Source organism: Ambystoma mexicanum, assembly GCF_040938575.1.
Source record: "Ambystoma mexicanum isolate Mex_15411 chromosome 12 unlocalized genomic scaffold, UKY_AmexF1_1 Mex_chr12_unloc.1, whole genome shotgun sequence".
Taxonomy (NCBI): domain Eukaryota; kingdom Metazoa; phylum Chordata; class Amphibia; order Caudata; family Ambystomatidae; genus Ambystoma; species Ambystoma mexicanum.
This window is the reverse complement of record NW_027182322.1, coordinates 1,313,120-1,337,965: the sequence shown is the minus strand read 5'-3', so window position 1 is coordinate 1,337,965 and position 24,846 is coordinate 1,313,120. Positions and strand designations below refer to the sequence as shown.

At 49.7% G+C, this 24,846-nt stretch overlaps 1 long non-coding RNA gene across 1 annotated transcript in view; it reads right to left on the bottom strand.

The window, feature by feature from the left end:
• Positions 1 to 6,316: 6,316 nt before the first annotated feature.
• The window catches only part of LOC138529514 (uncharacterized), a 420,126-nt gene continuing 401,596 nt past the window's right edge, over positions 6,317 to 24,846 (bottom strand). Inside the window, exons 4-6 of the long non-coding RNA XR_011284843.1 lie at positions 7,029 to 7,195; positions 6,814 to 6,917; positions 6,317 to 6,563 (exon numbers count right to left, since the gene is read on the bottom strand). This is a non-coding gene — a long non-coding RNA (uncharacterized lncRNA). The remainder of the gene's footprint in view (positions 6,564 to 6,813; positions 6,918 to 7,028; positions 7,196 to 24,846) is intronic.

Genomic DNA, 24,846 nt, shown 5'->3' with positions numbered 1-24,846 from the left:
CCACCCGAGCGGCGTGAAACACACATTAAGTTTTGCATACAATCAGTGTTCTCTTAGATGTTGCAAAACAGCCTGAACGTGCTGAACATGCTCCTTCCTGGTTTCAGAATAGATCAGGATATCATTAATATAGACGATCACAAAGATTTCTATGTAGTCCCGTAATACATCCTGCATGAAATGTTGCAATGCCACTATAGCGTTACACAACCCGAACGGCATCACCAAGTATTCATACAAACGAAACTAAGTCCGGAATGCTGTCCTCCATTCATTCCCATCCTTAACTCTGATCAAATGATAAGCTCCCCTGAGGTCGAGTTTTGCCCGCTGATTTTACCTGGTCCAACAAAAGTGATATCAAGGGTAAAGTGGATCTGTTTTTAATGGTCACCTTAGTCAAGGCCCTATAGTCTATGCAAGTTCTCAGGGTGCCTTCTTTTTTAGGAACAAAAAACAAAGGAGATGACACTGGAGAATTAGACACCCTGATAAATCCACAAGCTAGCATGTCATCCAGATACTTTCGGAGATTTTGGTTTTCGTGTTCAGTAAGGGCATAGATCCAACTACATGGTAACTTGGCATTTATTTATTTGTTTATTTATTCATTTGTATAGCACACCAAGCTCTGAGGAATCTGGGCGCATTCCTTACAGATACATATGTTACGCAATTACATAGAATTGAAACAGTACCACAGGTTCATTAAAGTGCAGCACAGAAGTACAGACATAAGGACATACAGCATTACTGTGTCTCCTGTGAGAGGAGCCATGTTTTTACATTTTTTCTGAATTTGAGGTAAGACGGTTCTGATCTTAAGGTTAATGGTAGAGAATTCCAAAGTTTTGCTGCTAACACAGGGAAACTATCGCCCCCTGCCTTCTGCAGCTTAAACCTGGGGATCTTAAGGCAGTGTGATTGTGAGGACCATGTTGGATGGTCTGAGATATTTCGTGAGAATTTGTCCATCAAGTTTTTAGGCGCTAGATTCGCGAGACACTTCTGGGTCAGTAATAAAGTTTTAAACACAATTCTATGATTGACTGATAGCCAGTGCATATTGCGTCTGAGATCTGATATGTGGTGAGATCTAGGGATATTCATTGCAGATCTAAGCGCATTATTTTGGAGTATTCCCCGTTCCCTTAGTCGCTTCTTCACATCAACAAAAGTATGTCTCTCCTGTTGCTTTTTTTTTTTTTTGTATTTGGTTTACAATCCATTTACAATAGACATACACCTTAACAATTTAATGCACAACTTTTAAACAACACACTTTCTTTTCCAATAAAAATACCAGACAATCAACCCAATCACCCCCCTAAATTCTTGGAAATCCACTTTGGCGTGAGTGTTGTGCGACTCCCCCTAAAGGAGTAACTCCCTGCTCCCTTGCCATATCTGAATCCCCCCCCCCCATTTCTTATTCTCTGGCTCATTAAAAGATTCAATTCTTTCCCCAGTAGTTCATTTTCTTAGGGTTGGGTTGACTTCTATCCAAGCTACTTACTATGTGTCCTCTTCCTCCCCCCTTCTTATTAGTGGATTGCCCTATTCCAGAAAATGCAGGGACTGCAGAAGACCTACCACCGCTGCTCTGAGTTGTGTTTCGTGCCCTGCTATTATCCTATGCCACATGTTCTCTGATGTTAACCAATTAATCCTTTGCACAAATCTTCCTAGTTTTTTCACCCTTAGGTCCCACATTCCTCCGCACTCCATTAATAAGTCTCTTAGGGACTGATTTGTTGGAGCTGCGCACCCATCACAGTGTTTCACTGCCTTATCTGCCTGCTTTTGGATTTCTAATATTTCCCCAGTGGTTAGTATATTGAGTCTACCCCTGAGAAAATTATTCCTGATTTTTTCACCAGGGAATTTCTCTAGCTACCATGGGTAGGATCCTAGTTTTTTGTCAGTAACTAAAAATAAATTCTGAGGAGCTGATGATCTTACTTTTCCAATTGTTTCAATACAGTCTAATAGTTCCAACTCCCGTTTTCTCTTCATGGGGTTATTGTGCAATGTTTCTGGGCCTAAGCCTGTTCTGTCAAGCCCAATTTCTACTTTTTAATAACAATCCCCACAGGCTTTCATATTTTAGATGAATGAGATGGTCCTTGATATCCTCATACAGAGAACCACTTTTAGATTTACAATCACTCTGTAGAGGGAAAACAGTTTCCATTCTGCCATGCAGTTCAAGGATTTTAGGCCCAATTCAAAGCGCAACCGCCATCCTGGTGTGCTCCAGGGTAGATTTAGAGCCCCCTTCCAGATTCCACCCTCCAGCTTCGACCAATTTAGGCCCCACAGTTGTGGTTTGGCTTCTAGGCCATACAGTAGTATTGGAATTATTTTGACCAAGTAGTATGTTATCAATGGAACAATGGAGAATTTATAATACCTGGCTCTGATTTTGATTACACGATGAATGAGTGATTTGGAGAGAATGTCTTGTTCTGCTTTATAAACAGCAGGGCTTGCGTAGACCTTATACCCCAAATAAATAAGATCCTCAGCTTGTGGGATTGTCTGTCCATCCAATACCCATTGCTTGAGATTGATCATCTTTTTGGGGTGCTTGAACACTAAGATCTTAGATTTGTTCAGATTTATTGTGAGCCCATTTTTTGCAGCATACTCGCTAAGCCCATTCAACAATCGCTGCAGACCAATGGCAGTTCTATCGAACAGGACAATGTCGTCCGCATAGGCCAGCCAGAAGATCTTTCTCCAATTTATTTCTGGGCTTGTCAATGCCGACGAGATCAAATGTTCCCCTGCATCTGCCAAGAATAGGTTGAAGAATGTTGGCACTCCCAGGCATCCCTGTTTTACCCCTCTTTCTACTAGCACTGAGTCTGATAGATGTCCCTTGCTATCCAGGCGCACCCTTACTGATGTCCCCTTCTGGAGTTCCATTAGAATTGACAAAAGTGATTCCGGGATTCCCTTCCTCATGAGTTTGTGCCATAATTTTGATCTATCAATTTGGTGAAAGGCCTTAGAAAGATCGATCCAGACCCCATACAATGGTGTATCTCCTTTGACCATGGTTGTTTCACTGAGCACTGCCAGCGTGTAGTCGAGGAAAATACCGACCACATTAGAACCCATCTTCAATTCCTGTTTCTCTCGCGCAGCCTTTGAAGCCAGATCTCTATCCCTGTAGTTCATTAGGTACGCAATTATTGGTCTGGGGTATCCCCCCGGTTTTGGTTGTGCCATTAACGCCCTGTGCGCCCGGTCCACTATGAACATTTTGAGACCAGCCGGGGTCTCCTAGTAGTTCCTTCAGTAGCTCCTCAACTGAGACCTCCATGGGCCGCTTCAAGGCATCCTCAGGGACTCCGATGATACGAACATTGTTCCGCCTCGTTCTCGCCTCCAAATCCTCACACTTTATCTTGATGCGGTCCAACTCTTTAGCCATGGTCGTTACCGTCCCCTGTCGTGCCGTTATGGCATCCTCTGCCGTGCTTATCCATATCTCAGTTTCCGTAATTCGTTGTGTGGTTTTCTCCAACTGAGCGTGGATTGTGGTTACATTTACTGTGATACCATCCAGATGGAAGCAAATCCTTGCTGCATGATGGCCATGACTTCTTGGAGGACCACAGGTGGCAGCAACATTGCTCCCTCTGTTAGTGCCTGACCGCTTGTCCCTACACTCACTGTTTCTACATGCTTTGGGGTGGGCTTGGCAAACTTATCCATTGTGCCACTTTTCTTAGCACCAGCCCCTTTAGGCATAATGCAGCAACCTTTAATCCAGTCTCTGCGCACACTCTCTGTTGGTTACCTGGTTAGCAATACAGCACCCTTCTACGTGTTTAGCCAGGAGTGATGTTTCTCGGGTGGTGAGGCAGAAACACGGCAGCTTCATTCCTCCACCTCTAGACAGCAGCCAATTATGACCACTATGTCAGTGCAGTAGTCCCTTTAACAGCTTTGTATACTGCCCACCCACTCTGCAGCATTTGGGTGACACCTGGGGTGATACCTAGGGTCGTCGATACACGCGATTTCTTGATTTACGTTACGTTGCTTCCAGGTTAGTTCACTGCAGCGCTAATAGACCAGAGGTGTATGACAACCCAGTTAAATGTCCCTACACACCACGGCCTACGCTCCTGTTTTGTAGTTTCTCAGTCGCCGAGTCTCAGATTAAACAACAACTGCTGTGTATTTGATGGGATAATTGTAACAGCGCAGTCAGTCCAGAAGCGCAATAAACCACCAACCCCAATGGGTAAAATGCCTTGATCATAGTGTCTTTACAGCAATCCTCACCCCGAGCACTGATTCAGAGCAGTCACCCTTGCTATGTTCCAGTGTGCCCTGGTGTCAGAGGGACACACTGTCACGTATCCCACACATACAGCGCCCCTAACTGAGCCTGCTCCGTGATAGCAGTACAAAAACACTGTGAGGTTGAAGTTAATGAAGACAAGGGTGGGAGCGGGAGATGTGATGAGTCAGTAAACACCCACGCAGCGCAATCGAATATGGGTTTCTGGTTCTCAGTCTTATGTGTGCATGTAGCACTCTCCCCAGGGCTGCAGATTGCATAGTATTTCTCCAGCTGGTGGCCCAGCACCCCACTGCGTGCGCTCGCCGTCAGCTGGGATTATTTCCCATCTCTACAGCCGGTCGCCGACACCAACAGAACCCACTAGGAGGTCGCTGTGCAGCGCTTTCTATGCTGCCTTCACACGGCACAAGGCAGTCCCAGGAGTCCCCCCACTGACCGGCCTCCCGGCGCCGTGATAATGGTCCGATTAGGGAGCCTCCCATGCAGCAGTGCACGCAGTTGCTTACCGTGGCATCGGTCCATCTCCAGCAGAGTGTCAGGTGAGCTCTTACTGCATGCTTCTTCCTCCTTAGCTGTCCGACTGCTCTCCGCTTCCTAGCACCAATTCCTCCGCCAACTTCCTTACTTCATATGGCGGGTGGGGACTCCTGCAACGCAAATGTTGGGCCTCCTCTATCACACGCCAACAGGGCGGGAGCCACAGCAGCTCTGTATCGCGGCAGGAGCCGATATTTTCAATTTCTGTTCAGGGCATAATGAGCCCACACCCTTCCAATAGCGGGTCACAAGTTTATGTGTCAGACATACCGCATATCACTCCCCAGTTCTGCAGGGACATTCCACACATGCACGGAGCTTACGCGGAGGCCACCATTTTGGCTGTCACGCAACAGCGTACCTCTTCAGTGTTATTTTCTTTTGGTGTCACACAATGACATTAACTGTAATCTCTTGCACATAAGACTTCCTCTTCCCAAATAGTGATGTTCAGCAAATAGTCTCCTGTAAACACAAACCAACAGTATTGTTACATTTTTGTTTATATTAATATAAAAGAAACTTTCCCAGTTGTTAATGACAGACAAACGTTCCTAAATACATGCTGTCCCCTGCCGGTGTAACGTCACTTTTTGCTATCTGTCAGAAAATCTTATCGGTAGGAAATTCTGACAGGTATTGTAATGTCATTTTTTGCTACCTGTCAGAAAATCCTACCGATAGGAAAAAGTGACGGGGTAGGAAAATCTGACAGCCTGGCCTGTCATTTTTTCCTACACGTCAGAAAATCCTGCTGAGAGCAGGCATTTGGCAACCCACCCAGGGGTAGGAAAAGGTGACGGGGTAGGAAAAACTGACAGCCTGGCCTGTCATTTTTTCCTACCCGTCAGAAAATCCTACCGACAGCAGACATTGGGCAACCCACCCAGGGGTAGTAAAAAGTGACGGGGTAGGAAAATCTGACAGCCTGGCCTGTCATTTTTTCCTACCGTCAGAAAATCCTACCGACAGCAGGCATTGGGCAACCCACCCAGGGGTAGGAAAAAGTGACGGAGTAGGAAAATCTGACAGCCTGGCCTGTCATTTTTTCCTACCCATCAGAAAATCCTACCGAGAGCAGGCATCGGGCAACCCACCCAGGGGTAGGAAAAAGTGACGGGGTAGGAAAATCTGACAGCCTGGCCTGTCATTTTTTCTTACCCGTCATAAAATCCTACCGACAGCAGGCATCGGGCAACCCACCCAGGGGTAGGAAAAAGTGACGGGGTAGGAAAATCTAACAGCCTGGCCTGTCATTTTTTCCTACCCGTCAGAAAATCCTACCGAGAGCAGGCATTGGGCAACCCACCCAGGGGTAGGAAAAAGTGACGGGGTAGGAAAATCTGAAACAAGGAAAAGTGTCTACATCTAGAGACACTCCCGTCCCCTGCACACCATTGATACTTGTACACTATCAGTCAATAATAATGAAAAAAGAGTGTAATCTTCTAATAAGTCAAACTTTAATCAAAGCAAACAGTTCTAAGTACTGTAAAAATCACTTCAAATCAACATAAAGGAATAAAGGCATTCAATACATAGAAATAAGCCATTGATCATGAGAAGAATATATACAAATTAGAAACTGAAATAATAATATACAATCCAAATTTTCAAATGATGAATTTCGTGGTAGTGAACTCAGATGATCAGATGCTCTACGCGTTTCGGGGAATAACCCCTTCTTCAGGAGCAAAGTAATCTGAAAATGTATGCATCAAAAGTACAACATCAGTATATTGATTCACAATGTTAAAACAAGGATGTACACAAAGATTGAGCAATCCAACACCGCTAAGTGCAAGAGTACAATGATTTTAGCTAATTCATAAAAGTACATGAAAATCCACATTAAGATACACATAGGTAATCAAGGTATAAAGATCGATTTAACCAAGGGTGTGACTCCAAAAAGAGATGGGAAAATGAGTAGGCTCAAAAAAAGCGAATACCTGAAATAAACACGGGCGTGCTGAATCTGATGTACAGCGGTGCTGTGTGGAGAAGAATCCACAAACTGCTGAGTTGCAAATAAACTTTTTTCGAGGTCATAAACCTGGTGTAATAAATAAATGAATATGTATAGCCACTTGTGTGAGACAAAAACCTTTTAGGTCAAAGAAAATTAAAACCTGCTGGAGAGACAGTTAACAATCGAGCTGCTTACCACAAAATTGAGCTGCAGTCGCTTCACTGTATTAAGATATTCAGGGTTACAGCTGAAGCAATCAGGAAAGGTCCAGCTTCAATCCTAGACACTTCAAGAGTCAATCGAGGAAGTACCCAAGTAATGCCAATCTTGTGCGGAAAACTACAAGTACAGTACTACGTGTACTAAAAAAGAAAAAGAAACAAGAATTACCACTAAGCTAGCCTAAGCATCTAACTATAGCAAAAACTCTTGGGCTATCACTCTAGAAATGTGCCATACAGGTAAACAAACAAAGAACAAACCAAAGAAAACACATGAGGCAGGTAATGCACATGGAGTGCACACCCAAGATAATTACCAAAAACTGAGCAAGGAAAAAGTGGTCCAAGGTACATTCATTCAAAGCACCAAGTGGCAAAAAGTAAAGAAGAAGCCTTAAACTTGGCGCACGGATGAAAATCCTACCAACAGCAGGCATTGGGCAACCCACCCAGGTGTAGGAAAAAGTGACGGGGTAGGAAAATCTGACAGCCTGGCCTGTCATTTTTTCCTACCCGTCAGAAAATCCTACCGAGAGCAGGCATTGGGCAACCCACCCAGGGGTAGGAAAAAGTGACGGGGTAGGAAAATCTGACAGCTTGGCCTGTCATTTTTTCCTACCCATCAGAAAATCCTACCGACAGCAGGCATTGGGGAACCCACCCAGCGGTAGGAAAAAGTGACGGGGTATTACCCAGAGGTAGGAAAAAGTGACGGGGTAGGAAAATCTGACAGCCTGACCTGTCATTTTTTCGGTATCCCTACATATTATCCCCACCAAAAATATTGCTGTATATATGGTTGTTTGTCTTGCCTTAGGCGATATTTTTGCGGGGATAATTTGTGGGAGTGTGGGTTGCGGGGTGTCCCATATACATTTAAAAATAATGCTGGGGTTGCGGGGGGTGTCCCCCGCAGGGTCCATGGCTCAATATCGCCGCAAAAATACGGCGATATTTTTGTATCACAATATTTTTGCGTGGATATTAACACATGGAACTATTTTTTCCTTCCCGTCAGAAAATCCTACCGAGAGCAGGCATTTGCCCGTGCACCGGGAAAGTGGGGTAAGTGGAGTAAGAGGTTATGGAAACAATTCCTCTTTTTTCAGTTTGATGACAAACCCAAGTGGATTGAAACTTTTTGTGTCACCGTACTGCCTCAAAGTCCATTTTTAAGGATGGCAGCTTAAGCAACCTCTATATGCCCCACCACTGCTTTACTATTTTGATCATTAGTATTGCGAAGACACAATACAAGGACATGATTATTGACGGCTATAAGCTCAAACAATATTCAACTTAGAGATTTGCCAACAGGTTGAGCTTTGTCTGCACCTTTTCTGGCAACATGTCACAACAGTACTTTACATATTGAAATCATTGGAAATGTTATGTTATGTTATGTTACAGGTACTTATATAGCGCACCGTCGCCGACGGAGTTGGTCCCCAGGCGCTCTGGCGGATCTGTAAACAGGATGAGGGCGGGTAGGGTTAGTCGAGGAGGAGGGGAGTAGAAGAGTGGGAGTAGTGGTGTGCGGTTCGCAGCTTCAGCTCGGTATACACCGAGTGCTGGGCTTTGGTGCAAGTGTCGGATCGGGCGAGGCCTTGTGTGCTGTAGATTCGCTCTAAGTGTTGTTGATGTGGTGTGGTAAAGTGCGTGGGGATTGCTGGGATAGAAATGGTTTTGTGAGTGGGTTGAGTATGCAGAAAATTGAGGGTTGGGTTACTGGGGTCTGTATCCTGGTCCAGGTACTTCTGGTTCCGTTTGGAAAAATGCCACGACCTCCGCACACATAGGGTACATATATGCATGCAGGTGTGCACTCACTTTCTTATAGCTCGCATGTATCCGTACAGAGGTTGCAGTAATGGGGTACACTAATATGGATGAGAAGAGAATTCAGGGAAGGACATAGAGAGAAGGGTACAGGGAAGGAAAGCTGACCGTGGCTTCATTGATTTGTTGGTGGCTCTGCAGCTGTGCTCCTGCTGAAGCCATGTTCCTGTGAGGGCACTGCCTCGCTGATGCCATGCTCTGCCCTCTTCTGCCGAGGTCAGCTCAAGGCAAAGCCTGTGGTCTGTGCAGCTCTCTGCACGCATGCGCAGGGACCTCAAGTTTACTTCCGCTCAGGCCTGCATCTCTCTGGGGCGCAAGGTCTGCACAGGCACAACTTTAGCCACCAAGGGCATCACGCATCAATTATGTATGGGGCGCAGTCTGCGTCCAATTCAACAAACAAAGAGGGCTATTACTCCCCAAACCTGTGCATATAAACATTTCTCTGCCTCCCACTATCCAGCCTTACCTCTGGACAGCCCCTCACACCTTGCCCCAGTATTCGGCCAATGTCCTTCTGCCATCCTCTTCACCCCAGCATGCACTCCCTTTTATCGCACTCTCCCATTTGCCAGGCGCTACTTCCCCTTGGAGCTGCCTGCATCTCTTCCCCCCAAGTCGGCGAATCTCCATGGCTGGTGGGGGCTCACCACTAGGTGTTAGGTGTGGGGGCCACCAAGAGGCCAATGTGGACAGGTCTGCATACAGACTGGTGCAGCAGAGGTCCACTGCACACTTTACATAGTGCTACAGGCTTCTGCATTTTGGAGCTCGTAGTATTTATTATATGTCAAATTTAATATGGAACTCCAAGTTCCAGGATGCAACGCGCGGTTGGCTAAAATTATAGGATCGTCCTACCATTTCATACACCATGAGTAGAAACTGTACGATTTTTTCACAGGACAAGTGTGTTGATAATTGTCCAGTAATCAGGGTATCTGCAAAAAAAATGTGTTTTTGGAGGGGACACCATTGTGCTACCTGACTGGCATACTTTTGTGTTTGTGTTCAGTGGTTTGTGAAAAATGGCGGTAATTCTGCTACCGGCCAAAAAGGTGGCAGTGATGGAATTACCACTTTTTGCCGTGCCACTGAACTTGTAATGAGGCCCGTAAAGTGTGCTGCTTTCAGCTCAGTTGGGTGTGTGTTGTGCTCGGTCGAGCTATGAGATGCTTGTGTGAGCTATGGGATGCTTGTGTTATGTTATGTTAGTGGTACTTGTATAGCGCACCGTCACCAACGGAATTGGTCCTCAGGCACTCTAGCGGATCTGTAGACAGGAAGGGTGGGTAGGGTTAGTCGGGAAGAGGGGAGAAGGGGAGTGGGAGAAGTGGTGGGCTGTTGGCAGCTTCAGCTCGGTAAACACCGAGTGCTGGGCTTTGGTGCTAGTATTGGATCGGGCGAAGGCCTCGAGTGCTGTGGGTGAAGTTTATGTGTTGTTGATGCGGTGTGTAAAGTACGTGCGGATTGCTGGGAGAGAGATGGTTGTGTGGTTTTGTGTGGGTTTAACGATGCAGAAGATTGAGGGTTGGGTTAGTGGGGTCTGTATCCTGATTCAGGTACTTATGGTTCAGTTAGAGCTGTATACCTGTGGGTTGGGATGTTGCTGTTTCCTCGTGGGCGGACTCGCTTTGGTGGTGTTGCGCTGATCCAACTGTATCCTGTTGAGTATAGTTTGGATTGGTAGGTGCGTCTGAACCTAATCTTCAGGTGTTGGACTGGGTGGGTGATATCTATTCTCAGGTGATCTAGTGTGACCCTGGTCGGTTAAGGCTTTGAATGGTTTAGGGTCGGAGTCATGTTGATGTGTTGTCCTAGTGGATGCGTCTTGGTGAACTTGTGTATTCAGACGTTCATGTCCTTCTGTCCCGACTGGTTCTTTGGTTTCCGTGGGGTGAGCATCCTTGGGACTGTTGTTTAGTTGTAGTTTTGTGTTGTGGGGCATTGTGCTCCCTGCTTTGTATTGGTGGACAGTGTGTAGTGAAGAAACATTCTGTTTCTCACCCATTGCATTGGGGCCCGTGGTGCAATGCTTCCTTTCCCTCTCTATGTTTTTCTCCTTAGGGCTGTTGGGGAAGGTAATAGTTAAGGTCATGGTCCTCTTGATGATTCGTTCTAGTCTTTCTGTCTTAAATTGCTATGTTTACTGTCTTTGGTCGTATTGCGGCTGTCTCCCGTTTGGTCCTTTAGTATGTCGCGGGATATTTACCTTGGCTTTTCCCATTGATTGATCGGTGTGTATCGCGGTTGCTCTACGTTCATTGATGTTTTTAGTTATGTCGGTGCCCCTGTGGCCAGTCTTTTTAGTTATGACGTGAAGAGCCAGGGTTTGAGTATTTTCCTGAATAATAGGTGGTTTCTTGTGTTACGTATGTACTTTGGAAGGTAGTTCCAGGTTTTTGAGGCTTGGTGAGAGAAGGAGGATCCTTCAAGTCTTCTTTTGTTGTAGGGCTTCGGTTCCAGGCGGATGTCCATGATTGATTTGAGCGTTCTTGTTGGTTGATGTAGGTGCAGTTTGTCTCTTAGGAACTCAGCGCCTTCGTTGTGTACTGCTCTGTGCTTAATGCCCATTGTTTTGAATTTTATTCGTTGTTTTATTGGTAGCCAATGTAGTGTTTTCAGCGCTGGTGCGATGTGTTCTCTTCGGGGTAGTTTCAGAAGTAGTCTGGCTGCCACATTTTGACTGCATTGTAGTTTTTTTAGGAGTTGTTCAGGCATGCCTATGTACAGGCTATTGGCGTACTCTACTTTGGACATGATGAGGGCGATGATGGTGGTTGTTTTGTTGGTGAACAATAAGAATGGTAAGATTCTCTTTGCCGCTTGCAGGAGGAAGAAGCATTTCTTGAGGAGAGCGTTTACTTGTGGCTCTAGCGTGAGATTATTGTCCATCAGAACCCCCAGGTTTTTTACAATCGACGAGGGTGCTGGGGTTGTCCCGAGTTCCCTTGGCCAAGGGATGAATTGGTTTTCTCCTCCATTTTTTGGGACGATCATTATTTCAGTTTTGCCTGGGTTGATTTTGAGGGAATTGGAGTTCATTCAGAAGAATACATCGCAGAGGCAGTTTTCTAGCGCTGAGTTTCTTTCCGGGTTGTCTTGTATTTTGAATATTATTTGTGTATCGTCAGCGTAGTTGTAGCAGGTGAGGCTGTGGCTTTTGATGATTCTGATAAGTAGATACAGGTAGATGTTGAATAGTAGCGGGGAGAAGGATGATCCTTGTGGTACTCCACAGGAGGAATCGATCGGGCTGGATTTGAAGGGTTTCATCCATACGGTTTCTGTTCTGTTTGTTAGGAAAGATTTGATCCATAGTAGTGCGGTGTCTGTTATTCCAAGTCCTTTTAATCTCGTTTTGAGGGTGTCATGGTCGACGGTGTCAAATGCTGCCGATAGGTCTAGGAGTATCAAGGCAGTGCTGTTGTCCGAGTTTGCGTTGATTTTTAGATCATCCCATATTGAGAGTAGAGCTGATTCCGTTCCTCTCAGTGGTCTGAAGCCAACTTGTGCCTGGTCTAGTAGGCCGTGCTCTTCTATAAACTCTTGGATTGTTTTGTATATGTATGTATCGAGCAGCTTGGCTCAATAAGGGATGTTCAAGATGGGTCTGTAGTTGGAGAGGTCCTCTACGTTTCCCGCTGTATCTTTGAGTAGTGGCCTAATGTATGCAGTTTTGAAGGCTTGTGCCACTTTCCCAGTTGCGATGGAATGGTTGAGGACGTTCCTGTGATATTCCATGGGCATTCCTTGTTTAAGAATCGATTTGTATATGTCTGGTGGACAGGGGTCTTCGGGGGACCCTGAGTTATTGCTTTCATTCACCAGTTTGACAAATGTCTCCACTGATATTTCTGGAAAGCTTCGTAGTTTGTTTGGGTGCTCCTCCCGGGCATAGGTTGGGGTTGTGGTCAGATCAGACGGTCTGCTTTGTATGGTTTGTTGGATGTTGGTGATTTTGTTTTTGAAGTGGTCTGCAAGGTCGTTGCAGAGTTTCGCGGATGGAGTTGGTGTGTTGTTACATCCTGGAGGGTTTTTGATTTCGTTTATAATTTTGAAGAGCTCTTTTTGGGTGTTTGGTGCTTCGAAGATTCGGTTGTCGTAGTGTTTCCTCTTTGCTTTTTGTATTTCCTTTTTGTAAGCCAGGTTGTGTTGTAGGAATTTCAGTTTGTTTGCTGCGTCGTTTTGTTTTCTCCAATCAAGTTCTAGTCTTCGTTTTTTTCTTTTCATGGTGCTAAGTAGTGGGGAGAACCATTTTGCCATTGACCGTTTATTAGAAGAAGCGAAGGGTTTTTCTTTGGCGATGTTGTCTATAGTAGTTATAATCCAGGAATGCAGCACGGTTACCTTTTTGTCCAGGTCATCTTCTTCCATGAATGTTGGGTGTGGTTTGTTTAGCTCCAGGAGTTCATTCAGGTTGGAGTTTTTGACGGTTCTCCAATTTCTTTTCATGGTTTTTGTTGTTTTGTCCAGTTGATTGTTTGTTAGCGTGGTGTTTGTTAGCGCGGTCATTTTGATTACGAATGGGGTGATGAGGTGGTCGCTCCAGGGTATTTGAATTGAGGGTGCCGTGGTGAGGAGTAGTTTGTTAGCGAAAATTGCGTCAAGTGTATGCCCTGCCGAGTGGGTTGCTCCTTTGACCAGTTGTTGTAGGTTCATTGCTGCTCGCTGTTGTTGTAGGTTCATTGGCTGGTTAGCGATTTTTTGTATTGGTCGTACTTTCTCCTTCAAATCAAATGTTGAAGTCTCCTAGGACTATCAGGTCATTGTGTTTGATGGCTAGGAAGGTTGCATCGTAGGTTGGTGGTCTATATATTACTACGAATTTCAAGTTTGTTTTGGGTGTTACTGCTAGACGTATGATTAGGGATTTGCATTTATCGATGATTAGTGGGTCTTCCAGTTTGATATCCAGGTGTTCCTTGTGAATGATTGCCAGCCCTCTCCCTCTTTTGGTTTTTCTGTTTGATTGGACACATTTGAAGTATTCAGGCAAGCAGTTGTTGAGGGTGATCTTGTAATTGTTTCTAGCCAAGTTTCTGTTACAAAGAGGATGTTGATCCCTCCGTCGCAGAGCAGATCGTATATCTCGGTAGCATGTTTGGACATTGATCTTGCATTGATGAGGTTGTAGTGGATATTTTTGGTGTGGTTTTGCTTGTTGGTTGTTCCTTGTTTTGGTTTTGATTGTTTGGATTCGGTGCATCGTTGTTGGCGTTGATTGGGGGTGGATGAGGATCAGCAAAGGCTGCATCTTCATTGTAGGAGGGCGTATGAGGATCAACGGAAGCTGCATCTTCCTTGAAGCGGTCTGCTAGATTGAAAGCTTGGCTGTTCACTGGTGTTGCTTCTCCGTTTGTGCTGGTTAGGTGAAGGTCCGTGAAGGCTTCTTCTTCGTTGAATTGGTCAGTTAGGTTCATGTTTGGGTTGTTCGTTATAAGATCTTCGTTGTCGTTATATCCGGTATGGCGCGGGTGTTGAGGGTGTCCTTCTGTTCTTGTGATGTATGGGGTCGGACTCTAGCCACATTCTTCTTGGGTGTTCCCGTCTTTTTCCTGGTTGTCTCGGGATGTTCTTTGTGTGTCTTGCTGTCTCTGTGTCTTTGGGGTATCCTGGTTCCGGGGTTGTTTCCTTTGGAATTTTGTTCTGGTCGTTTTGGTTTTTGGCATTGTGTTTCCTCTATTTGAGGTTTTTGCTTCGTTGGTAGGTTGGATTTGTGTGCCTGTGTCCAGTGCGGCCTTGTCTTGTGCCCTTTCTCAGCGTCCCTTTCTGGTCCGAGACATTTTGGTGCTCAGTGCTAAGGTGCTGGTTGAGTGGTTGGCTGCTGTGTCTTGTGATGGGAGTGCTGGTATTTCTTCTTGTGTTGGTAGGCTTGGGTGCTTTTGTGCCGTCTGTTCTTCCGGTGGGTCGGTTTGTGTATCCTCCGAGCGCTGTCCGGTGGGGTTTTGGAGCTGGGCGTACTGTTGTCAGGGGTGTAGGTCAAAGTTCAGTGCTGTCTATGTAGGTCTCTCGGAAAGGGTGAGGGCGGTAGAACTATTCTAGCAGGGTCTGGTCCTCGCTAGGAGTATGTTAAGGTGGTTAAGCTAAGTTGTGCTTGAGACTAATTCTGACTATGTTCTAGAGTCTCGTATGGTAGGAGGGAGCCTAAGGAGTATTGTAATCCTTATGATTCAAAAGTTTTGGAGCAGAGTCCCTGCTAAATTTGGGAGACCTGTATAGTGGGAGAGAGGCCTATCAATGTAATCTGAATGGCACAAAATGTAATTTTGGGGATAGAACCCCTGCTAAATTTGGGAGACCTCTATGGTGGGAGAGAGGCCTATCAATGCAATCTGAATATCATATAATACGATTTTGGAATCAAACCCCTGCTAGACTTGGGAGACCTGTACAGTGGGAGAGAGGCCCATCAATGCAATCCGAACATCGTACAATACAATTTGGGAATAGAACCCCTGCTAGACTTGGGAGACCTGTATAGTGGGAAAGAGGCCTATCAACGCAATCTGGACATCATACAATACAATTTGGGAGAATAACCCCTAATAAGTTTGGGAGACCTGTATAGTGGGAGAGAGGCCTACTTTTGCAATCAGAATATCATACTTTGCAGTTTGGGGACAGAATCCCAGATCAATTTGGGGGACCTGTATAGTGGGGAAGGGACCTATCAGTGCAATCTGAATATCATGCCATACAATCTGGGAACAGAGACCCTGCTAAATTTGGGAGGCCTGTGTACTGGGAGAGAGGCCTATCAATGCAATATGAATATCATACAATACAGTTTGTGGACAGAACCTCTGATAGATTTGGGAGACCTGTATAGTGGGAGAGAGGCCTATCAATGCAATCGGAATATCATACAATTCAATTTCGGAACGGAAACCCTCCTAAATTTGGGAGACATGTTTATTGGGGGGGAGGCCTATCAATGCAATCTGAATATCACACAATACAATCTGGGAACAGAAATCCTGCCAAATTTTGGAGACCTGTATAGTGGGAGAGAGGCCTATCAATGCAATCTGATTATTTTATAATACAATTTGGGAACAGAAACTCTGATACATTTTGGAACAGTTTTATATCGGTTTGTTAAGTAGCTAGGATTATAGGGTAGAGTGGTTGATCTACTCCTAACCCAGGCCCCTCCTACCTTACTGGTCCTTGTAGTTGATGGTTGACGGCTGGCACCTGGCTTCCCCTGTGGACTCCTGCTGACACTTCCTGGAGCCTCCTCTGTTGGGGCCGCCCTTGGCGTTGGGGCCTTTAGCTGCAGGGGCTGCCGGGCAGAGGGCTGCACTGGGAGGACCCGTGAAAAAGGCTTCCCAGTGAAGGAAGCAGGGGGCGGGGGAGAGGTGCAGTGGGCAGCAACGGCGCTGGGGCACTGGAATGGGCACAGAAAGTAAATGTTATGGGCCCAGGGGGCTCTCTGGAAGCAGCCACACTTATCTGCCTCTGGGGTGGGTCGGGAGGCAAGACGAAAGGGAAAAGCAGGAAGAGGGTGCGGGTGGGGAAGGACTACTGCGGGTTAGGATGGGGCCTCGGGGCCAACACAGATGTTGCTGAGGGACGGTTGAATGAGGGTGTGACACTCACCGTGCTTCTGGACCAAATCTAGATGTCACACGGAGCAGAGCTCCAATCAGGGCTCGGGGCGGGATGGGAGGCGGGAGGGCTGAGATCCAGGAAGGGGAGCTGGGAGGGTTGTGGTGAGCTGGGGAGGGAGAGGGCCTGGTTGCAGGTGTTTTTTTGTTTGTTATTGGGGTGCCGGTGGGCCTGGGAGCTGTGGGCAGCCTTACCTGGGCTGCAGCAGGGGAATGAGCTGCGTGACTCACGCAGGTCGATGGACCTGAAACACAAGGAGCAAAGCTCCAATCAGGGCTCGGGGTGGGATGTGAGGTGGGAGGGCTGGGATCCAGGAAGGGGAGCTGGGAGGGTTGTGGCGGGCTGGGGCGGAAAGCGGGCCTGGTCGCGGGTGTTTTTTTTTTGTTATTGGGGTGCCGGTGGGCCTGGGAGCTGTGGGATGCGTGTGTGAGCTAGGGGATGATTGTGTGAACTAGGGTTTGCTCAGTTGATGCAGTGGGCGGGCATCAAGAAGATGCATTCTAGGGTGGGGTTGATGTCTTGAGAGGAGCCTGTACTGGGATGTAATTGGGTGCTTGGCTATACAGTTCGGGTGAGCTTATGTGGGTGGGTGGGCTGCTGGCGTGAGCTAGGCTGGGTGTGTGCTGTGCTGGGGTGAGTTACGGTGGGGTGCTTGGATGAGCCACTGTGACATTGTTATTTGCTCTAGTGTCCTAGGGTGGGTTGGTGATGTGCTGTGATAAGCTATGTAAGCTTGTTCAGATGCTGGGTGGCTAGGTTAAGTGGGCTGGGTGCTGGTATGAGCTTAGGTACAGTGGGATGATGAGGTGAATTAGGGTGGGGTTGGTGGGAATAGCTCTGGTGGGTGTGGGTCTAGGGTGAACTAGGATGGATGGTTTGCTGGGGTGAATGAGGATCGGCGTGCTAGTCTGTGTCATGCTAGGCTGGGGCGTTTTGTTGCTGTGAGCTACGGTCGGTAGATGTTGTACCTGATGAGCTAGGTGGGTGGGTGCTGTGTTGTCGTGAGCTAGAGTGAGTGGCTAGGGGCTGAGATGAGTTAAAATGTGCGCAGTGTTGGGGGAATGTATGGTGGATAGGATGCTTGGATGATGGGATGCTTTGGTGAGCTTGAGTTGACAGATTGGGTGCTATAGTGATCTTGTGCTGAAGTGATCTAGGGTGCAGGGGGTGTTGCTAAGAGCTAGAGGAGGGTGATTGTACTGCACAGGTGATCTAGGGCGGGTAGATTGTATGCTAGTAAGAGTTAGGGTGAGTGGAATGTTTTTTTGTGGTGAGCTATGTTGTGAGCTAGGGTGGGTGGGTGGTGAGCTGGAGAGAGGAAAGGTCGGGAGTGTACTGATGCAAGCTGGGATTGGTGTGTGGATTGGTTTGCTGAGGCAGCTTATGGTGCCATGGGTGAGCTACAATAGGTATTGTGCCAGGGCAAGCTAGGCCGGGAGGTTTATGTACTGGAGGGAGCTTGGGTGGATATGTATTTTGCGGGGATTAGTTAGGGTAGATGGGTGGCATGCTGCGGAGAGCTAGGGTGGGTCGGTGCTATGCTGGGGAGCTAGGGCGGGGTGACGTTGTTGGGTAAGCTTGTGTAGGATGAGGCAAAGTGGTTTGTTGAAGTTTAGTGGGGTGTGTGAGGTCAGGTGAGGTGTCAGGGAGGTTGTGTGACTGGGGAGAATGGGGCGCTGGGGTGAACTCATGTTTTCTGGGGTGTTTTTGTGGTGGTTGGATAGGTGGGCTGCTGGGATGAGCTATGTTGAATGAGTTGTGCTTGTTTTTATTGCATTTGCATTGGGGTGAATGCTTGACTGAGCTAGGGTTCCTGGGTGTGGTAGGTTGTGCTGGGTTGAGGTAGTTTTGCTGGGGTGAGCTAGGGTTCCTGGGTGTGGTAGGTTGTGCTGGGATGAGGTAGGTTTGCTGGGGTGAGCTAGGGTTCCTGGGTGTGGTAGGTTGTGCTGGGGTGAGGTAGGTTTGCTGGGGTGAGCTAGGGTTCCTGGGTGTGGTAGGTTGTGCTGGGGTGAGGAGGGAGGTTTGCTGGGGTGAGCTAGGGTTCCTGGGTGTGGTAGGTTGTGCTGGGGTGAGGTAGGTTTGCTGGGGTGAGCTAGGGTTCCTGGGTGTGGTAGGTTGTGCTGGGGTGAGGTAGGTTTGCTGGGGTGAGCTCGGGTTCCTGGGTGTGGTAGGTTGTGCTCGGGTGAGGTAGGTTTGCTGGGGTGAGCTAGGGTTTACTAAGGTGCGCAAGGGTGGTTGGGGTGCTCGGGTGAGCCGCATGTGTTGCAGTGATGTAGCCGGACTGTGAGTGATCAGGGAGTCAGGGTATGGGGTGGGCTAGGGTATGGGAGTGAGCTTGGGTGGGTTCTTAGGGTGTGTGTGTGTTGGTGTGGTGCTGCAACCAGCAGCAGGGATTCTAGGTGAGGAAGGGTGGGTAGAGGGTTAGGTGGGATCCTGGGGTAGCAGGTGTGGGTGAGCTATTGAGATGCTTGGGTGGGTGGACTCCGGGTGGGTTGCTGGGGCACGCTGGGTTGGGTGGGTGGTGTGTTACTTTGAGGTGACCTTACCTGTGTGAGTGGGGTGTTGGGGGGAGCTATGGTGTTCTGGGGCTATTTATGAAAAATGGGTTGTTGTGCCTGGATGAGCTAGGGTAGGTGGGTATTGTGCTAGGGTAAGCTAGGGTCCTCACGCGTATGTGCTATTGTTAGCCTAGGTGAGACGGGTCCTGGGGTCAGTGAGGTAGTGGGGGGATATTATGTTGGATGAGGCGAGCTAATGTGATGAGGTTGGGTGAGCAAGTGACATGGTTGGGTGGGTGCTGTAGATGGGGTGATGTGAGGTAGTGGGGGGTTGGTTTGGTTGAGGAGAGGCATATGTTGGGTGGAATTAGGTGTATTAGTGGGGTGATTGTGGGCGGTCTGAGATTTCTGTGTGAGGGTTTAGGCTGAGGTGAGGTTGTTGGGACAGGCTGGGTGGATGAAGTGAAGTGGGGTGGGGTTGGGTGTGGTGAGCTTTAGGCTGGCATGTGCTAGGGTACATCGATGGAGGAAGGGCAAAGCTGAGGCAGGTAAGTTGTTGACCAGAACTACGGTTCCCGAGGGCGTTCAACCTACCAGTGCTTTGAGGTCATACCAATGATATATAGAGCGCTATATAAATGCCGAGTAACATAACATAACATATAGGACTGGGGTGTGTTTGCATGGTTGGGATTCACTATTGGAGTGATCTAAAGTGAGTGGGTTTCAGTGCTAAGGTAAACTAGGCTAGGTGTGTTTCAGGAGTAGGTATGGTGACGAGACGATCTAAGATGGGGTGCTAGGGTGAAGTAGGTGAGCTGGGATAAACAAGGGTTGGTTGGTGGTTGAGGGGCTAGTGAAAGTCTGGGATTCTGGGTGGGGCTCGGCTGGGTTAATGAGCGGCAGGCCAGGGCATGCTAGAGTGGGTGAGTAAAGGGGGTGCTGTTAGGTTTCACAGCCATTTGGAGTGCAGCAGTGAAGTAGGATGAAAGGGTGGGCGGTAGGGTGAGCGTATGGGCTGTGGAGATTTAGGGTCTGTGCATGTTGGGTAAAGTGGTGCGGTAAGGGTGTGTGGGATGAGGTAAGAGACTTTAGCTTTGGTGAGTGGATGGAGTGGGCAAGGTGGTGGGTTAAGGGTGGCTGGGATGATGTTGGTGAGGTGGTGAGGAAGTGGGCTGAGGTAGCGTGGGTGGGTTATGTGGGTGATTTGGGGAGGTTGGGTGGCGTGAGCTGTTGGGAGGTGAGCTTGAGGCTGTGGGTTGTAGAGATGGAGCAAACCAGGGTGGGTGGTGTTCTGTGCTGAGGTGCACGATATGTGTTTAGGTGGGGTGCTGGAAGATGCAAGGGTGTGTTGGGCATGATAATTAGGGTGGCCGTGTCCTTTAAGCGCTGCTTGCAGGGGAGAGCAAGGCATCAGCACACTCCACCCCATGCCTTCACAGGGCAGCGTGAGGCCATTTGGTTTGAGTCTCTCTTAACATGGCTTCACTGTGTTCTGTTACTTTAGTGAGCCTGGCTCACATGAAGTTACAGAAATTGCACCCCTGGTACTCCACAAATACAGGCACACTGCATTCCTGCTGTCAATAAATCCTATCCTTTAAACGTGTGATAGGCGGGCTCTCCCTGGAGCTGCTGCCAGTGCAGTTCCCCACTGTGTAGTGTACCCAGTCTTCAGCTCAATGGGATCACTAGAGCTGGGAGTGCTGGGGCTACTGCTGGGCTCAATGCTATCACTAGAGCTGGGGGGCTGGGGCTACTGCTGGGCTCAATGTTATCACTAGAGCTGGGGGGGCTGGGGCTACTGCTGGGCTCAATGCTATCACTAGAGCTGGGGTGCTGGGGCTACTGCTGGGCTCAATGCTATCACTAGAGCTGGAAGGGCTGGGGCTACTGCTGGGCTCAATGCTATCACTGGAGCTGGGGAGGGCTGGGACTACAGCTGGGCTCAATGCTATCACTAGAGCTGGGGGGGGCTGGGACTACTGCTGGGCTCAATGCTATCACTGTAGCTGGGGGAGGCTGGGGCTACTGCTGGGCTCAATGCTATCACTAGAGCTGGGGGGGGTTGGGGCTACTGCTGTGCTCAATGCTATCACTAGAGCTGGGGGGCTGGGGCTACTGCTGTGCTCAATGCTATCACTGGAGCTGGGGTGGCTGGGGCTACTGCTGGGCTCAATGCTATCACTAGAGCTGGGGTGCTGGGGCTACTGCTGGGCTCAATGCTATCACTAGAGCTGGAAGGGCTGGGGCTACTGCTGGGCTCAATGCTATCACTGGAGCTGGGGAGGGCTGGGACTACAGCTGGGCTCAATGCTATCACTAGAGCTGGGGGGGGCTGGGACTACTGCTGGGCTCAATGCTATCACTGTAGCTGGGGGAGGCTGGGGCTACTGCTGGGCTCCATGCTATCACTAGAGCTGGGGGAGGCTGGGGCTACTGCTGGGCTCAATGCTATCACTAGAGCTGGGGGGGCTGGGGTTACTGCTGTGCTCCATGCTATCACTAGAGCTGGGGGGGCTGGGGCTACTTCTGGGCTCAATGCTATCACTGGAGCTGGGGGGGCTGGGGCTACTGCTGTGCTCAATGCTATCACTGGAGCTGGGGTGGCTGGGGCTACTGCTGTGCTCAATGCTATCACTGGAGCTGGGGGGGGGCTGGGGTTACTGCTGTGCTCCATGCTATCACTAGAGCTGGGGGAGCTGGGGCTACTGCTGGGCTCAATGCAGCACTAGAGCTGGGGGGCTGGGGCTACTGCTGGGCTCAATGCTATCACTAGAGCTGGAAGGGCTGGGGCTACTGCTCGGCTCAATGCTATCACTGGAGCTGGGGGGGCTGGGGCTACTGCTGGGCTCAATGCTATCACTAGAGCTGGGGGGGCTGGGGCTACTGCTGTGCTCAATGCTATCACTAGAGCTGGGGGGGCTGGGGCTACTGCTGGGCTCAATGCTATCACTGGAGCTGGGGGGGCTGGGGCTACTGCTGGGCTCAATGCTATCACTAGAGCTGGGGGGGCTGGGGTTACTGCTGTGCTCAATGCTATCACTAGAGCTGGGGCGCTGGGGCTACCGCTGTGCTCAATGCTATCACGAGAGCTGGGGGGGGGGCTGGGGCTACTGTTGTGCTCAATGCTATCAATAGAGCTGGGGGGCTGGGGCTACTGCTGTGCTCAATGCAACACTAGAGCTGGGGGGCTGGGGCTACTGCTGTGCTCAATGCTACCACTAGGGCTGGAAGGGCTGGGGCTACTGCTGTGCTCAATGCTATCACTAGAGCTGGGGGCTGGGGCTACTGCTGTGCTCAATGCTATCACTAGAGCTGGGGGGCTGGGGCTACTGCTGTGCTCAATGCTATCACTGGAGCTGGGGTGGCTGGGGCTACTGCTGTGCTCAATGCTATCACTAGAGCTCGGGGGCTGGGGCTACTGCTGTGCTCAATGCTATCACTAGAGCTGGGGGGCTGGGGCTACTGCTGGGCTCAATGTTATCACTAGAGCTGGGGGGCTGGGGCTACTGCTGGGCCCAATGCATTACTAGAGCTGGGGGGGCTGAGGCTACTGCTGCGCTCAATGCTATCACTAGAGCTGGGGCTACTGCTGGGCTCAATGCTATCACTAGAGCTGGGAGTGCTGGGGCTACTGCTGGGCTCAATGCTATCACTAGAGCTGGGGGGCTGGGGCTACTGCTGGGCTCAATGTTATCACTAGAGCTGGGGGGGCTGGGGCTACTGCTGGGCTCAATGCTATCACTAGAGCTGGGGTGCTGGGGCTACTGCTGGGCTCAATGCTATCACTAGAGCTGGAAGGGCTGGGGCTACTGCTGGGCTCAATGCTATCACTGGAGCTGGGGAGGGCTGGGACTACAGCTGGGCTCAATGCTATCACTAGAGCTGGGGGGGCTGGGACTACTGCTGGGCTCAATGCTATCACTGTAGCTGGGGGAGGCTGGGGCTACTGCTGGGCTCAATGCTATCACTAGAGCTGGGGGGGTTGGGGCTACTGCTGTGCTCAATGCTATCACTAGAGCTGGGGGGCTGGGGCTACTGCTGTGCTCAATGCTATCACTGGAGCTGGGGTGGCTGGGGCTACTGCTGGGCTCAATGCTATCACTAGAGCTGGGGTGCTGGGGCTACTGCTGGGCTCAATGCTATCACTAGAGCTGGAAGGGCTGGGGCTACTGCTGGGCTCAATGCTATCACTGGAGCTGGGGAGGGCTGGGACTACAGCTGGGCTCAATGCTATCACTAGAGCTGGGGGGGGGCTGGGACTACTGCTGGGCTCAATGCTATCACTGTAGCTGGGGGAGGCTGGGGCTACTGCTGGGCTCAATGCTATCACTAGAGCTGGGGGGGCTGGGGTTACTGCTGTGCTCCATGCTATCACTAGAGCTGGGGTGGCTGGGGCTACTGCTGGGCTCAATGCTATCACTAGAGCTGGAAGGGCTGGGGCTACTGCTGTGCTCAATGCTATCACTGGATATGGGGGGGGCTGGGGCTACTGCTGGGCTCAATGCTATCACTAGAGCTGGGGGGCTGGGGCTACTGCTGTGCTCAATGCTATCACCAGAGCTGGGGGGGCTGGGGCTACTTCTGGGCTCAATGCTATCACTGGAGCTGGGGGGGCTGGGGCTACTGCTGTGCTCAATGCTATCACTGGAGCTGGGGTGGCTGGGGCTACTGCTGTGCTCAATGCTATCACTGGAGCTGGGGGGGCTGGGGTTACTGCTGTGCTCCATGCTATCACTAGAGCTGGGGGAGCTGGGGCTACTGCTGGGCTCAATGCAGCACTAGAGCTGGGGGGCTGGGGCTACTGCTGGGCTCAATGCTATCACTAGAGCTGGAAGGGCTGGGGCTACTGCTCGGCTCAATGCTATCACTGGAGCTGGGGGGGCTGGGGCTACTGCTGGGCTCAATGCTATCACTAGAGCTGGGGGGGCTGGGGCTACTGCTGTGCTCAATGCTATCACTAGAGCTGGGGGGGCTGGGGCTACTGCTGGGCTCAATGCTATCACTGGAGCTGGGGGGGCTGGGGCTACTGCTGGGCTCAATGCTATCACTAGAGCTGGGGGGGCTGGGGTTACTGCTGTGCTCAATGCTATCACTAGAGCTGGGGCGCTGGGGCTACCGCTGTGCTCAATGCTATCACGAGAGCTGGGGGGGGGGGCTGGGGCTACTGTTGTGCTCAATGCTATCAATAGAGCTGGGGGGCTGGGGCTACTGCTGTGCTCAATGCAACACTAGAGCTGGGGAGCTGGGGCTACTGCTGTGCTCAATGCTACCACTAGGGCTGGAAGGGCTGGGGCTACTGCTGTGCTCAATGCTATCACTAGAGCTGGGGGCTGGGGCTACTGCTGTGCTCAATGCTATCACTAGAGCTGGGGGGCTGGGGCTACTGCTGTGCTCAATGCTATCACTGGAGCTGGGGTGGCTGGGGCTACTGCTGTGCTCAATGCTATCACTAGAGCTCGGGGGCTGGGGCTACTGCTGTGCTCAATGCGATCACTAGAGCTGGGGGGCTGGGGCTACTGCTAGGCTCAATGTTATCACTAGAGCTGGGGGGCTGGGGCTACTGCTGGGCCCAATGCATTACTAGAGCTGGGGGGGCTGAGGCTACTGCTGCGCTCAATGCTATCACTAGAGCTGGGGCTACTGCTGGGCTCAATGCTATCACTAGAGCCGGAAGGGCTGGGGCTACTGCTGTGCTCAATGCTATCACTAGAGCTGGGGGCTGGGGCTACTGCTGTGCTCAATGCTATCACTAGAGCTGGGGGCTGGGGCTACTGCTGGGCTCAATGCTATCCCTAGAGCTGGGGGGGCTGGGGCTACTGCTGGGCTCAATGTTAT